Source organism: Gouania willdenowi, chromosome 7 (genome assembly GCF_900634775.1).
Source record: "Gouania willdenowi chromosome 7, fGouWil2.1, whole genome shotgun sequence".
Lineage (NCBI taxonomy): Eukaryota > Metazoa > Chordata > Actinopteri > Blenniiformes > Gobiesocidae > Gouania > Gouania willdenowi.
In genome coordinates this window covers 19,307,612-19,323,996 of record NC_041050.1, presented here as the reverse complement: position 1 = coordinate 19,323,996, position 16,385 = coordinate 19,307,612, and positions in this window count along the sequence as shown.

Sequence of the window (16,385 nt, the reverse complement as noted above, 5' to 3'; positions counted from 1 at the left end):
TATTGACAACAGGTGGCGCAGGAGACTTGCTTTCTGGCTGGTGTTTTTGGGTTTGTTCTAGTGTTTTGAATTAAAATTGCTGCTATACAGCAGCAATATATCGTAGAATAAAATTATCTTGAATTAGATTTAAGTCTTTACAAAATTATTCTTTAGTGGCAATTCCTCTTTAAAATGTGATTGACATGAGATATATTTCTTATAACTTAACCCCAATCTTATAGGGTTAATAGTCACTTTCTTATAGCCGACATATTCATTTGAGACAGAAAATCATGTAAAACAGCATGTTCTATCATTCTTAAAATGTGTACACAAATATAAAAGTACAGTGAATATTAAATGTAACTCTAAATGTTAAATTTATATCTAAATCTAAATGTTAAATTTTTATCTAAATCTAAATGTTAAATTTTTATCTAAATCTAAATGTTAAATAGTTCGTCACATCATGCACTACTGCTCAGTGAAGAGAGGGGTAGAGCAAGACATTGCGGGGTCGCTCCAAAGTGACGAACATTCGCTGAGAGTACCGGCATGCTGTATGTCAACTCATTTTTGCCAGTGATAAAAACAGAGGATGCAGAAGACCTTGGAGGGTGGGGGGTGTGGAGTGTGGGCGGTGCCTCATGATTGACAGGCGCTGACCTGCCCACTTTATGTTTTCTAAACATTTAGCTTTACACTTGGCAACCGATTTAACATATACATTCAGATTTATATTATGTTTACAAATGTTCAACAATGATATAGAACATGCTGTTTTAACTTAATTTAGTGTTTTTTTCGTTTTTCATGTTTTTGTTACATAGTGAATAACAAATGAATGAATGATACATGGATTTTCTTTGTGTGTTCTGTTCACAGTTTTTCCAGAAGGTACCATCGTTAGTTATAGTCCCATGAGAAATCATTCCTTGAAGATAATCAACATTTTACAGTCTTTGGAGATGGTTATTAAGTGTTAAAATAAAAAAGCTATTTGATAAAATAAAATACAGTATTACCATGATTTGACTGTAAACATCAAGATATTGAAAAAAGAATCAAGTTTGTCAAACATTGCTCCACATTTACAGGAATATCATCTATTTCTGTCTGTTTAGTGAACATGTAAAACACATCAGTTCTGTTTTATCCAGACTTCACTTTAAATATTTGTGCCAGTTGATACATGTGCATACATTAAGAATGATTCCCATAAATATTTAGGCCTTTTAACTCCAAACATCTCTCTTCTATCCTATAAAAGTGCTGTGGATATTTCATCTGCTCTTAGTCAACCATTAATCACATTTGTCATTGCATTTGTCACATTATTAAAATCATTATTAAACTGTACTTTACCAAGGTTTGTTATGTAAGGTATTAATTTAGTCAATAAAAAAACCTGATCTCAGTGGTTCCCAACCAGGGGTACGTGTACCCCGGTGGTACACATAATGATTAATTTTATAAGCCTACTGTGTTTCAGACATTTTTACCTGTTGACAAACAGTATCAATAGAATAAACAGTAATTTGCATAAGCACACGCAAAGAGGCATTTGAAATGAAAGCCTACATGTCAGTATCAGACAGTGTTCACCTGGACCTCAACTGAAATAAACTTTTATTTTCCTACAAAATCCTTACTAACATTTGAAAGATTATCAAATGTCTTCAAATGTAATATGGCACAATATGTTTTTTTCTCTCTTTTATTTAATTTTATATATTTATTATTTTTTCCAATGTCTGTATTTGTTTGTTATATTAACAAATATGCATGTTTTTTCTCGAAAAAATTAATTTGAAAAACTTCATTAGGGGAAAGTAAAGAAAAAGAAAAAAAAAAGAAAAAAACGGAATGAAAAAGAGCATCTTTTTATCAAGACATACTCTGACAACATCTCTATAGCTTTACTGTACATACATTTTAATAACATAATTTAAGAAATGTCAGCATGGTGCTGTAGTTATTATCACAACAATTGACTCCTGGTTCAAACACACTTTGGTCCTTTCTGTATGGAGTTTGCACGTTCTCATTGTGCTTGCATGGGTTTCCTCTGGGTACTCCAGTTTCCTTCTGCCATACAAAAACAAGTTTTTATATTATATGGAGCCTTTAAATTGTCTGTAGAAGTGAACGTGGGTGGTAACAATACGTACTTGTATCATTACCACATAATATTTAAATGCACACTACAGTGCATAGTTGTGAAGTGACATTAAACTTGTACAAGGCAAGGCAAGGCAAATTTATTTGTATAGCGCATTTCATACTCAAGGCAACTCAATGTGCTTTACATGATAAAACATTCAATTCATTCATTTAAAATCAATAAGAACATTTAAAATCAACAGTAAAATCAATTAAAATCATCAACAAACACATTACATCAACAACATGACCAAAAATCTCTCTCTCAATCATACGCAGTAAAGAAAAAAATTGCCTTTAACTTTGATTTAAAAATGTTCACATTAGATGCTGACTTCAGCTCTGCTGGCAGTTTGTTCCACTTCTTTGCAGCATAACAACTAAACGCAGCATCACCATGTTTACTGTGAACTCTGGGCTCCACTATCTGACCTGTGTCCATAGATCTGAGAGACCTGCTAACAAGTTCGGATGAACTACGGCCGGGCCCGCGGAACGTTTCCGTGTCGAATAACTCGTACCACGTTCCTGAGATTTCAGTCAAATGACTCGGTTCCCCCGTGGCACATACGGAGTAATGGACCCCATTCATATATTGGTATGCGTCAATGATTCGGTACCACCAACTGTCGCAATATTTGACTCACAAATAAATGAGAAAACAACTTTAATGGAAATTGCCTAAAAAAGGGTGGCCCCTAATGGAATTGTGCGAGGCATAATTGTAATCTACACTGAATTACCTTTGAAACTATATATCACACGACTATGTTCCCATAAATTTGGAAACTATGAAATGAGGGGTGGGCCCCCGGGCCCCATTTCAAAAAAAGGCTCAGAGAGGGTTCATACCAAACAACATTCGGATCTAACGAGAACTAACAGGGAAGTAGTTATTTGAAAAATGGGCCCCCCTGGCGCCCCTGTGACACTTACGGGGTAATGGGCCCCATTTATATATTGGTATGTGTCAATGACTCGCAAATAAATGAGAAATCAACTTTTTTTTTTTCTTTACAAAAATCGGGCTCCGAGCGTTGATGCGTACACATCCATAGAGTATACCTACCAAATTTCAGCCCGATCCGTTCACGAATAACAGAGGAGGATCAAGTTTAACTAGTGTACACAACAAGAAGAAGAAGAACAAAGTGAATGGTGTTTTGAGTCCTGTAGCCCGGCCTAAAAATGCTCTTAAAGACTAACATCAATCGGACTAATTTAGATTGTTCTAAGATTTAATGACAAAGAATTGAAGAAAAGACTTTTTTCAGAAGAATAAATCTAACACTAAATGAGAATTTTCCATTGAAATCAACTCTGTGCAGGTGAGTCAGTTTGTTCCAAAAGAGTTAAAGAGGAGAAAAAGGCAACACGTCTGTCTCAGACATGTTCTTTGAAAGGCCTGAGCAGATTTAAACCACAGTCTTCTTCTGAAGAAGCAGCAGTGCCAACTTATAATTCATTCATCAGCTCTTGTGTGGATTTTTGAAATATTTCTGAAACAGCGAAATCTGTTTTCACGTGGTGCACCACTCCTTAGAAGTAAAGTTTGGAGGTAATTCATCTTTATTCGAGCAACCCTTCAGGCTTTTACAATAACGCAACACAAAACTAATATTGTACCAAAAGGATCTCATGTGAACTGGAAGCCTTTATTCTATCATTGTCGTCATCATAATCATGCTATTCTTTTTGACTCCTGTGAATAATCGCTCAATGAATGGACCCTTTAGTCTGCAAATAAAATGCATCTTGCACGGTGGCTCTGTGTTTTCTGATTAACAAAATGGCAACATTGATCTCTGAGGTGGCTCTCAGCCTCATGAAGGTCCCATGCTCTGCTCGTGTCAGAGCCCGTCTTGTTTTCCTCGAAATCGTCTGTGAAATAACAAGTTAGAGACGCTTTTGGTGAGACCGTAACACGACAGGGTTTGAAAAATAAAAACTCCAAACCATGAGAAATCAGCAATTTTTCCAGAGCTGAGTCTAACTTTAGGACATCTTTGGTTTTGTATTGGTATTTCCCACTGGGTACAGAATGAATTATTGAATCAAGTTCACTGAAATCTACTGAGTTAAATATGCTGCATAGTTATGTGTTCTCTTTACTGGTGGAAGCTTCTCCAACCCTGAAAATTGACCATACTTGTGCATTCCTGTTAGTCAGCGTTAACAACAGTCATCAAAGCCCAGTCAGAGTTTAGCTTTATTTTTGATCCTTCATGATGAAACAACACTACAACCCTTGATGTGTCTCACAACCTGGGCAATCACACACAAACACACACAAGCATGCATTCATGAAGCGCTCGAGCTAAAAGTGCAGTTAAACCAGCAACTTACACACCATCTCTTTCAAATGTCCCCTCGTAATTGTGATTACTCATGTTGGGTTGGCGGCCCCCCACATTTCAAAAAAGGATATTGAGTCTATATGGAAATCCATTTGCAAACGAATTAATGTTGAGCTAACATTTATGTTTCACTTGTTTAGTGAGACCTCTATGCTTTTAGATACTAAAGCAAAAGTGTAGCTCCTTTCAAGACATCACAGACAGGTTGTTTTCTCACAGACATTTATTCTTCTCCTCTCCATCTTAACAATCCGTGAAAACTAACACGTACATAAAACAACAAGATGATCCAGTTGTATAAGCTTATAGATGCTCCATACCAGAGAGGTTCACAAGGCTTTTTTTGCAAGTCCAAGTTAAGTCTAAAGTCTTTGTGGGCTGAGACTTGGTCATGTCTCACTTGAAAAACGGAAGGACTTGACCAGACCAGACTTCACTTGAGAATTTCTTGAAGGTCATTTTTGACGCTGTTGAAGATTTAGGAAGTATTCTTGTTTCCACCTTTACCAAAACTCATCAGCCAGAAATGGCACTTTTCTCCATCTTTTGCACAGATAAAGGTTTTCTTCGCAGAACTGTCCTGGTGGAGGCAAAACTCTTGACGATTTCATGGTCAATATACTTTATGATTGAGGGTGAGTGGTTCTGGTTGGATCGTGTAGATGCTCAACACTTAGTGGCCTAATGTTGATTATAGCTATTATTTCATAAAGAAACATTCTTAGAGTTGTGGTATTGAGTTTGCTTGTGGACTCGTCAAGCATTACAGTGAGAATGCTCCTGATTGTGCAACTTTCGAGACCGCATTAAAGAAGTCTCTGTTCTCTCTTTCGGTAAATCAGCCATTTGTTGAACTTCTGTAGCTTTCCTGTATCTTCTCCTTTTTGTACACTTATATATATGTGATGGGACCACACCTCCACAGCCTATTATCCATATTCCATTTTGCATGTAACTCATTCATTGTCATGCCTCTTCCTTGGTGTTGTACACGCTCATGATGATGGTTGACAAGTAAGGCTGAAATATGTGATTTCTTTGGTAGTATTGCAGGATGTTTCACCTCATGGTGCAAGGCTGAGTGGGAAAGGCGTCCTCCCACCCTGAGAACATTATTGTCATCCAAGAAGGCATTCATTTAGTGTAACTGGTTGCACTTGCCCAGAGTGTCTTTCTTTAGAAGCTTGACTTTTTTGGATTTCATTAGAAAATGCTTCCCCTCGAACAAACTTAATAATGAAAATTATTGCTTCTGTTCTTTCTTCAAGGCTAGTTGTTTTGTCTTTTCTTTGTTGAAGTCCACTAAATTCCTTAATGAACCTCTTGAGCCGAGCAACAGCTCTCACTGCTCCAGACCAGTCAGAGAATTTAGTGAGGTGGTTCACCATTTTTTTCTCGACCAGACAAACACAGGCGTTGCAAAGTTCAGGGTCGTTCATTTTTATTTCTCCCACCATCTTCTCTTCTGGAAAAAGTTGTTGCCAAAGGAGGTGTGTCCCTAATTTCTTTGGTGGCGCTGTTTCCTTGCCTGCTGTGGGGAATTAACTAAAATTGCGCAACTAATAGGTGTGCGTATAGACGTGGTTGAGATCGCCATATTTAAATGAACATTTTGCTCATTCATTGTGGAGAGGTGAGTGCACAGAAGCACAAAATTACATTTGAAAAAGTTCAATTAGAGGCTGGTGGACTTCTCTGTCTGCTGCACAAACATTTAACAATGTAGAAAACAAAATAAACAAATAAAAATGTTTTTTTAAAAAACAAAAACAAAAAAAACAACTTTAAAATCTAACCTAAAGCCTATATCTTTTCCCCCCTAATTTAATGTGGGTGCTTCGCTAGGTCCTGTCACTTTGCTCTTAAAACAGGTGGATTTGGACAGAAACTGCCCTATTTATCTGTTGATGCCATTGATCTGAGTTAATGCAGCAACAGAGTCTGTCAATCAGTCAGCACCATTTGACTATGATATACTGAGCATCATCCAGCAGGTCTGAGCTCCTGAGTAGTCATGCACACTCTCATTTGTGAATATTGTGCCATCGCTGCATAAATTACGCATGCTGCTCAGCTGATTCTGGCCTGACGCTTCTGCCATCAACGCGACACGAGAGTTTTACGGTCAAAAACATGAAGAGAAAGACACAGGAGCTCATTGGAGCTGTGCGTCTGAAGCAACATTCATGGATCGCCGCAAACAGCGACTCTCTGCACCACAGCCACTGGACTCCACATGCTCCGCCACGGGTGCATGTCCAGCTTTTTCTCTCTCGAACACATAGACACACACACAGACTTTACATTGCAATTTATTATTCAGTGGCTGTTAATATTGACAATTGTTTTAGTTACATTATTTTCTTATACTAGAAAGGTTAACTGGAGTCTTTTTTTCCATCTCCGCTGTGTTTCATGTCAACAGTTACTGCAGCTCATCTCTGCGTGTGTGTCTGCACCTGCTTGTCAGTCGTACTATTTCCTGTGCTGAAACAATCACGGCTAACAGTTCCAAATTTTATGAATTGCACTGCACCCACTGCATTCATTTATTTGCATTTCCTCCTCCCATTTTTCTATGCCCATTATGAGATCCACCCACTTTACATATTCATCAGAGTGATTCCCTGGGGTTTGTACCCCTTATTAGAGCGTGGAGTGACATTTGCATACATTTTAATACCCCTAAATCTTTAGTGAATCTGCTCCAAAGTGTACTGTTGTCTTTAGCGCAGCTGAAGGTTGTACCATTGGCAATTCTTGTCAAACTATGACTCGGTGGCTGGTTCCACTAGTATCAGTGTAGTGACCTTTTGGATTTGAACAGCCGACGATGCTCCAGCCGAGATCTGTCCTTTGTGCATATGGATAATTTTCTTCACCAGCTAAAATTTCCTTTGGGAGCAGGGCTTGTTGACAGTCATAGCCAATGAGAAGTCTAACCTTGCACTCCAATGGTGGTGACATCTTGTCTGCCAATTTCTCCAAATGAGGCCATTTTAGAGCAGTCTGAGATGTTGGAATGTGTGACCTGTCAGCTGGTATGAACTCTTGTGTATAGAGTGATTGCAACAAAATTATTTTCTTCAAGTTATATCTTCTCACTTGTAGACTTGAAAGTTTTTTGACAAGGTATTATTGTCGACTTGTTTGATATTGTTGACAGTCTCAAACTGACATTCTCTTTGTGTCCAAATCTTCAGCCACTTCTTCTAAGATAAAGGTTGTGTCACCCTGCGTGTCTAAGAGAGCATAGACAAGGATTTCTTTTTCTGGCTGCCTTGTAGATGAGACCCAGACTGGTACAACTGCAGATGTTTGCGTACCCAAACCATCTTGTATTACTCTGTTTGTGGTTGCTGTTGCAGCTATTTCTGTTGGATTTTTTTCTTTCTTTGGAGTTGATGATGTTGAATCTTTGAATTTCTCATGCAAACATGTTGTGTGTCTCTTTTGACACTTTCCACACATGCTCTTGTTATTAAACTTCTTTGACACATGACCAACCAGCTTTCAAACATCCAAAGCAAAGCTTCTCTGCCTGCCAAAATATTAAATGATTATGAACTGTTGTTTCACCAAATTTTCTGCACTTGTCAAGGTCATGACCTGTTCTTTTACAGAATATGCTGGATGTGACGCTGCTATGTGTAGTACTTGTGGAGAAAGTCTTTGCTTGAATGGTGTAGCTTTGTAAATGCTTCTGTTTTGCATTTTGTAAATTCTTGACAACTTGAACTGAAGATATGGGATGACTAGCGAGATCTGCTTCCTTTGACAAAAAGTCAACAAATACCCTGAACGTCGGATATTCTATGTTTCTTTGTCTAGCTTCCATCATTTTGCTGTTCCATTTCAAGACCAACCAATCTGGTAACTTCAGCAAGATTCTCTGATTCTCATTGCAGTCATTTAAGAGTTCGAAAGTTTTGATATGAGGTGTTGCTGCCTCACAACTTTTTAAAAAGTCTGCAAATTCGGTCAATTTGTAGCCACTTTTAGGATTTATTTTTGGCTTTTCATCTAGCTTATCTCTGAAAGACTTCCCAATTATAAATGGGTCTCCAAAGCGTTTTCCCAGCAACTGCCAGGCTGAGTCGTATGCCACATCTGTCCCTAACAAGAAACATCCTTCGATGGTCTTATTCGCGGTACTACAGTTTTTCTTTTTTTGGAATAGCTTTTCTGTCTATTAATGTTTCAAAGGAGAGTTGCCAATCTTTGAATTTGAAGGGATCTCCACTGAATACAGCTGGCTCAGGTATTGGGAGACAATAGGCCGTTATAGCCTCGGCTAGCATGCTGACAAAATCTGAATTGTTCTGTATGGATGGTGAAGTTGGCAGGGCTTGATTTGTAGCTGTTTAACTTTAAGTGATAAATGGAGGACTAATAGTTAACATTGTGGCATTACTCAACTCAACTTTATTTATAGAGCTCTTTAAGGCAGACACAGCTGGCACAAAGTGAACTTACTAAAACAAGAATAAAAACTGATGTAATTATAAAATACAACAGTGGAAATAGACAAGCCACAGGATACTAAAACAAGAGCAGAGCTTCATACTGGGTTAAAAGCCAAGGAATAAAAATGGGTTTTAAGAGCAGTTTTAAAACTGGACAGTGATGGGGCATTTATCACGTGAAATGGAAGCTTATTCCATAAATTAGGAGCTGCAACAGAGAAAGCTCTGTCCCCTCTGAGCTTCCGTTAGGACCTCAGTATATCCAGGAGATGCAGATCAGCTCACCTGAGGGACCGAGCAGGAATGTCGGGGTGGAGGAGCTCAGAGAGGTAAAGTAGAGTGAGACCAATTAAAGACTTAAAGACAAATAAAATAATTTTAAAATGGATTCTAAAATGCACAGCCAGCCAATGGAGGGAGGCCAGGATGGGGGTTATGTGCTTACTCTTACGTACTCCAGTTAGGAGGCGAGCGGCTGCGTTTTGCACCAACTGGAGACATCTGAGGGATGACTGGCTGACTCCAAAATAAAGTGCATTACAGTAATCCAGCTGAGATGTAGTAAAAGCATGGATTACTGTTTCTAAGTCCTGTTGTGAAAGGAAAGGCTTCACCTTTGCCAGTTGCCTAATATGAAAAAAAGCTGATCTTATTTAAAATCACTGTCTATTTTAAAACCCAAGTTTAAAACTGTTGGCTTTGCATAATTTGCTAAATGGCCCAAATCAAAAGGAGAGGAATCACAAGGACCACTGGGGCCAAACACCACCACTTCTGTTTTTTTTTTTTTTCATTGACGTTTATGGCCAACCAGGCTTTGATGTCCTCAAGACATGCCAGAAATGGTGTGAGAGAGAAAGCATTTTTCTTTTTCAGCGGCAGATATATTTGGCTGTCATCAGCATAGCAATGGAAAGAGATGCCATGCTTTCTCATAAAGGAGCCCAGAGGCAGTACGTACAAAGAAAAAAGAAGGGGCCCTAAAATCAACCCCTGTGGAACCCCAGACGTGAGTGGAGCAGGACTGAACACTGAATTTCTAAGGCTAACACTCATGCTTCTGTCAGCCAGATAAGACCTAAACCACTCCAATACCGAACCAGAGATGCCCACAAGGTGATGCAACCAAGCCACTAATGTGTTGTGGTCCATGGTATCAAAAGGACAAGAATGACATGGTCACCAGAGTTATTTGCCAGGAGAATATCATTAAAAACCCTTAACGCTGACTCAGTGCTATGCCGGGTTTTAAAACCAAACTGAAAGACCTCCAGAACATCATGCTCATCCAGAAATGAATTTACTGTAACTGCACATCACAACAACTTTCTCCAAGATTTTAGAAATAAAAGGAAGTTTGGAGATGGGTCTATAATTGGCCAGCACGCTGCCATCAAGGATGGGTTTCTTAAGTAGGGGCTGCACCACTGCATGTTTAAAACTTAGGGGAACAACAACAGAAGACAGGCTGCTGTTATTAACAGTGTTGGGAACGTTACTTTAAAAAAAGTAATTAGTTATAGTTACTCACTACTTGTTCCAAAGTAACTGAGTTAGTAACTGAATTACTCTATAATAAAAGTAACTCATTACCAAGGAAAGTAACTATTTGCATTACTGTTAAAAATAAAGTGGCTATATGTCAAAGAATTCAGATTTTTTAGATGCGTGTGTCGTTGCAAGGGGCTTCATTAACGAATGTCGACAAAGTCTTCGCTCCTGGATATAATGAACACTTCACATGCACGTTCTTGCCTTTGACCACAATTAATTTAAAGCAGTGTTTGTATCGTCACCTTAAAAATGACAACTTTTCATCAGACTGTTCAATGCTCGCCATCTCTGCTGCTTCATCAAATCTGTAGTGGTTGTGTGTGTGTGTGTGTGTGTGTGTGTGTGTGTGTGTGTGTGTGTGTGTGTGTGTGTGTGTGTGTGTGTGTGTGTGTGTGTGTGTGTGTGTGTGGCGCGTGTGCTGGCACATGTGTAAAAACACTGGCTCTGATTGGCTACCATGAAACATGATGCCGCCTTAGCCAATCATAATCGCTCACCTTGTTTTTAACCCACCTCCTCACTACAGCTGAGTAAGAAGCCAGGGGTGCTTTCGGTTAACAGTTTATTCTATCAATGCATGTGACGCATCGCATTTAACGTTCAGTAATGTTAAAGGTGAGTATAAACGAAATTAGTTAGATTACCCCGTTACTGAAAAAAAACCCACCGTTATCTAGCGCCGTTATTTTAAATGTTGTTATTCCACACACTGGTTATTAATAGCTAAAACTGACTGCCCTATACTAGGGAAAACCTCTTTAAAAATACAAGGAAAGAGTGCGTCACAGGGAGATCCTGATAGCCTCATATTGCTAGCCAGATCTTCTAAAAATGACAAAGACAAATTCAAACTTGTCAAAAGTTGCAGAACAAGGAACAGGGTCAGATTGGTCAGCTGGAGGAGCTGAGATGAGGGGCCTAACAGTAGCGACCTTATCAATAAAAAAGTGCAGGAAGCCATTGCACATTTCAGGGGATGCCTCTAAGCTGACAGGCTGTGGGGTGTTCAGAACAGAGTAAATAGTTTTAAAAAACTCACTTGGGTTGTGGTGATTGCACTCAGTTATGTTTGACATGTATTATTTTCTGGAACCTTTAACAGTGCTTTGATAGCAGCACCAACAGTCCTTTAAGATTTGGAAGGAAACCTGCAGCTTGTCCTTCTTCCACTTACGCTCAGCTTTGCGACACTCTCGTTTATCTGCGCGAGTTTGCTCATTTAACTAGAGATCAGATTGAACTTTGGGTTGCAGAGTTTCTAAAGGCTAAGTTAAACCAAGAGCAGAGCTCCTCTGTATTAACAGAGAGAGGGCCGTCACAAAGCTCGTCAAAAGCCACAGAGAACAATTAAAAGAGTTAAAGATACGACGTCTCTGAGCAGGAGCTCGAGATTTAACCACGGCACAGAAAAAAGTAACATCGAACAATACAGGCATATGAAATCACATTGTCACAGACCTCCAAGTTTGACACAGACACCCCCATAAGAGAGGACAAGATCTAATGTGTGTCCATGTTCATGTTTAGGACCAGACACACACAGTGTACCAAATTAAATGAGTCAATAAGGCTTAAAAAGTCCTTATCAGGACAGCACACGTGAATGTTAAAATCCCTGAGAAAAAGGGCACGATCATACTTGGGTATAATTTCAGCCAGGAGTCATTCATAAAGTCCTTGTTATATTTGGGTGGTCGGTAAATGACGGCGCACAGCACCGGATCAGAAAGGCCCGCCTAAAAAAATCACTTCAAAGCTTGTAAATGAGGACAAAACAGCGCGCTGCTTACATTTAAAATTGTTTTTATAAACTGTTGCCGTTCCACTTCCACGACCTGTTGTCCACGGGGCGTTAAAATACAAACAGTCAGCAGGTAGACGTTCAACCAAAGCACAGCACTTACTGGGACTGATCCAAGTCTCTGTCACACAGAGGAATTCCAGGCCATGAGAGCTGAACAAATCCCCCACGATGAAAGTTTTATTTGACAGCGATCTAGTGTTCACCAAGCCAATCCTTGTGAAAGCTGGGGCCTGTGGTCCAGTGGAAAGGGGAGCCCTGGGGTGTGTCCTCAAGAGCCAGTGGTTTACCCTGTGCTGAGAGAGCCGAAGAGGGTGACAGATACCAGGCAGGCGTCGAAGGGATCCAGGAAACGCCAGGGCACGAAAATTAAGGGGATAATTAGGGCTGTCCCGATATAACTTTTTCACTTCCTGTAGAATACCGACATTGCAGCCTTGAGTATTGGCCAATACTGATATTGATACGATATCAGCACAAATCATACATACTTTTATTCCTGATTTTGTAGTGAGAAAAGGCTTGATCAAGTGATGTCACTCAAATAGAGAAGAATAGTCAGCAACAGTAGGTATGAGAAAAACTGACTCATTTATTATTGACCAATTAGTTACGTACATTTTAACCTTCGACGTAATATCTACAGTATATAGATATCGGACAGTTATCTGATATCAATATTGGGACACCCCTCGGGATAATCCAAGTCCTGTCCTAGAGATGGACAAAGAGTGTGCCAGCCGGAGCTTCAGCTTCACCAGCCAACCACTGCGAGAGCTGCGGCGCCGGGGACGCTTCCGCCGTAAAGGTAGGGCGGGATACCGGTACAGGTGATTCGGAATCCCCGCCAGGAACGGGGGCAAAGTACTTTGTCCCCCATGATCAAACGCACGCAAATCTCGGACATTTGTATGAGCGATGCCAACACCAACTTGCACGAGGAAAACTGGGTTCTTGCACACTCTCTCGCACACGTTCAATAGGCGTTGCCTCTTGGGAGCAGGTAGAGTGTTGCGCTTGTGCATTATTTCAAAAAGTGGAGAAGGCGTTTCTTTTCTAAACTTTGGGAAAATCCTCCTCTTTACTTTTAAACCACCTTTTACACCACTTAGCTGGTAGTACTTCTTTGGTTTTTGGCTTGAAACTGGTACAATGATAAACTTGGTGATATTACAGCCTGTGCATGCAGTACGGGGACACATTTACTCCGTCTCTGGGTGTTAGTATCACCTGTCCGATGAAGTCTGTTCCGTCTGCCAATGTCTGTGTGACCGTGTAAATGTCTGCATGTTTATGCATGTTTATACTTAAAGAGGAATTAAGTGTTTAAAAGATATATTAATTATTTCATTCGGAATTAAAATCGGAATGAACCAGCCACCTAATTCGGATTTAGGTTTAATTCGGAATTAAATTACCATTAGGAATTAAGTGTTTACAGGGTCAATTTAAAGAGGAATTAACTTTTATTCTGCTTTTAAGAGGAATTAAAGCTCCCATGTAAGCGTGGCCTATGTCGACCAATGGGAGGTTGAGTATGACTGGTGTGCCCATCGTGCATAATTAAAAAATGTCCTTATATAGTATACATCCAGGATTCCGGGTATTTCTTGTGTACTCAATCTTTCCCATTGGGCGACCGTGGCTCAGGTGGTGGAGGGTCGTCTTCTGATCGAGAGGTTGGGGGTTCGATCCCAGTACCTGACTATGTGTCGAAGTGTCCTTGGGCAAGACACTGAACCCTAAGTTGCTCCCAATGGTCGACTAGCGCCTTGCATGGCAGTCCTGTCCCACTGGTGTGTAAATGTGAGAGTGATTGGGTGAATGAGCTGATATGTAAAGCGCTTTGGGACCGCTTCAGTGTGGGGATAAGGCGCTATATAAATCTAGTCCATTTTCCATACTATTTAGTGTGAACGCACTACATACTCATTTTGACGTCAGACTTAGAATGAGTAGTACGTTGGTATGCGACTTCGAACACAGCCTAACACACGATCACAATCCCTCTCACTGGCAATTTAGAGACTCCACTGATACTAACTCCTAAATTCAGGGAGAACATGCAAGTTCCATGCAGTGAAACTGGAGCCAGTGGGGCTTGGAAAATGAGATTCTTTATATTATTCAACTGATGTTATGTGAAAGGTTTTAGGAGTTGGACATTAGCAGCAGGCAGGCCGGTGGCAGCTCTGGGGTCTCGAGGCAGAGGTCACCACATGATCGATTAAGTGAAACCAATTGACACAGAGCGTAATAAATGGTGACTGCTATTTTAATGGGCCTAAGACAAGCTCTTTTGCTTTTTGGCATTTGCAAATGTGAGCCAGATCTAACTGATTAATCCCAAAAGAAGCAGCAAGTATCTCACATGACACTAGAGCTTTAGACACAAGTCAGCACAGATGATCTGCTTGTTAATGCCCACTTCAAAGTCTGGGGGATTTTTGTGGTATAGCATTTTGTGTGTGTTTTTAAGCCACTTTTGTTGTCATTTAAGATTTATATAATATTTTGGTCCACACAAGAATTATTTCATGGTTGAATTTTATTTTCTATTTTTCACTAATTTAAAAAACATTTTTAAAATTGGAAAAGGATGAAAAAACACAGTAATTGAACAATGTCAACATCTGTTTCTGCGTGTGCGCGTGTAAAGAGAGAGGAACTACGCTGATATTGGTATCGGCCAACATTAAAGGCTACAGTATTTGGGTTACAAATAGGTCTCTTTTGCTAAAAATATTGATGCCCCAAGATCTTCTTCTTTTAGTATTTATTACTCTTCATATACTAAACATTTCTTTTCTTACATTCATACATGCTCACATTAATAACATATATTTTTACTAGAGCTAAAAAACATTAGCTCAGATATATAGCATGTGCTGCTAAAACGATAAAAAAAAAAAAAAAAAAAAAAATGTCACTGCTTTATTATTATTTACCAGTATAAAAATATTAAATAATGATAAAATAATTGTAATAATGAAGGCTAGGCCTTAGATTTGCAAATCAACTATTTTCATCAAATTGCTTTTGATTTGATACATTTCTTGAGCTTTATCTTATTATTATTTTTGTTGTATGTGTGTGTTCTCATGGACTTAGCAGTTTCTGCCTGAAACAATTTGACGCCCATACAGAAGGAAGCAATAGTCCAATCATTGAGGGGCGAGAACGGGGTTTATTGTTTATTGGAGGTGTGAGATGAAGTTAATGAAACTTATCCAGACCTGCCATGTTATTGTTGCTATTAGTATGTTTGTATGGTTGCCTTTTAAGTTTGCAGTGTGTTAAAATGCATGCGTTGAACGTATAATAGGAGACAAAGATAATATGAGAATACTGCTCACAGTCACAAGTATGTGAACACATGCATGCACACGTGACATAAACACATTCTCTCCTAGGTATCACAGAGCCTAATGTGGCTCTTTGACTCTTTTGCAATGGCTCCCTAGTGCTTTAAAAAAAAACTGTTTTTCTTACAGAGGCTATTAATGATTAATGACAAATAAAATCAAGATATAACAATTTGTTAACCTAAAAATAAATCACGTTGTGCAAAGACTCAGCCACCTTCCTACTCCACCTCCTGCAACATCTACAGACCATCAACTTTCCTGCACCTGTGGCTTAAATCCCTGTTTTAAATCAAATCCCTGGTAAGATAACAAAAACACTATTCTGGAAGTAAATAAAGATTATGATTGTGTGGGGACAGATTCATTTAACCACCAATGTGCCGGTTAAATATGCATGTTTTATGTGCGGCAAGAAAATGAGCAATTAGCATGTGTTGATCACATGATCATATGTTATCAAATTCAAGTTGCTTTTTGTAGCCTTTCAAATACATTAACTAAAAGAATCTTCTTTATATAACATTGTGTTCATGTAAACTGAGATGTGTAAGAATTTGAAGATGCAATATACTGTTTTATTTCTTGAAGTCAATTTATTTATTTTATTTTAAACTGTTTTTAAGTTGCCATTTACATGATCAATATAAATCAAATAAAATCAAATCTGTTCTATTTAACTTTAACAGTATAGAAT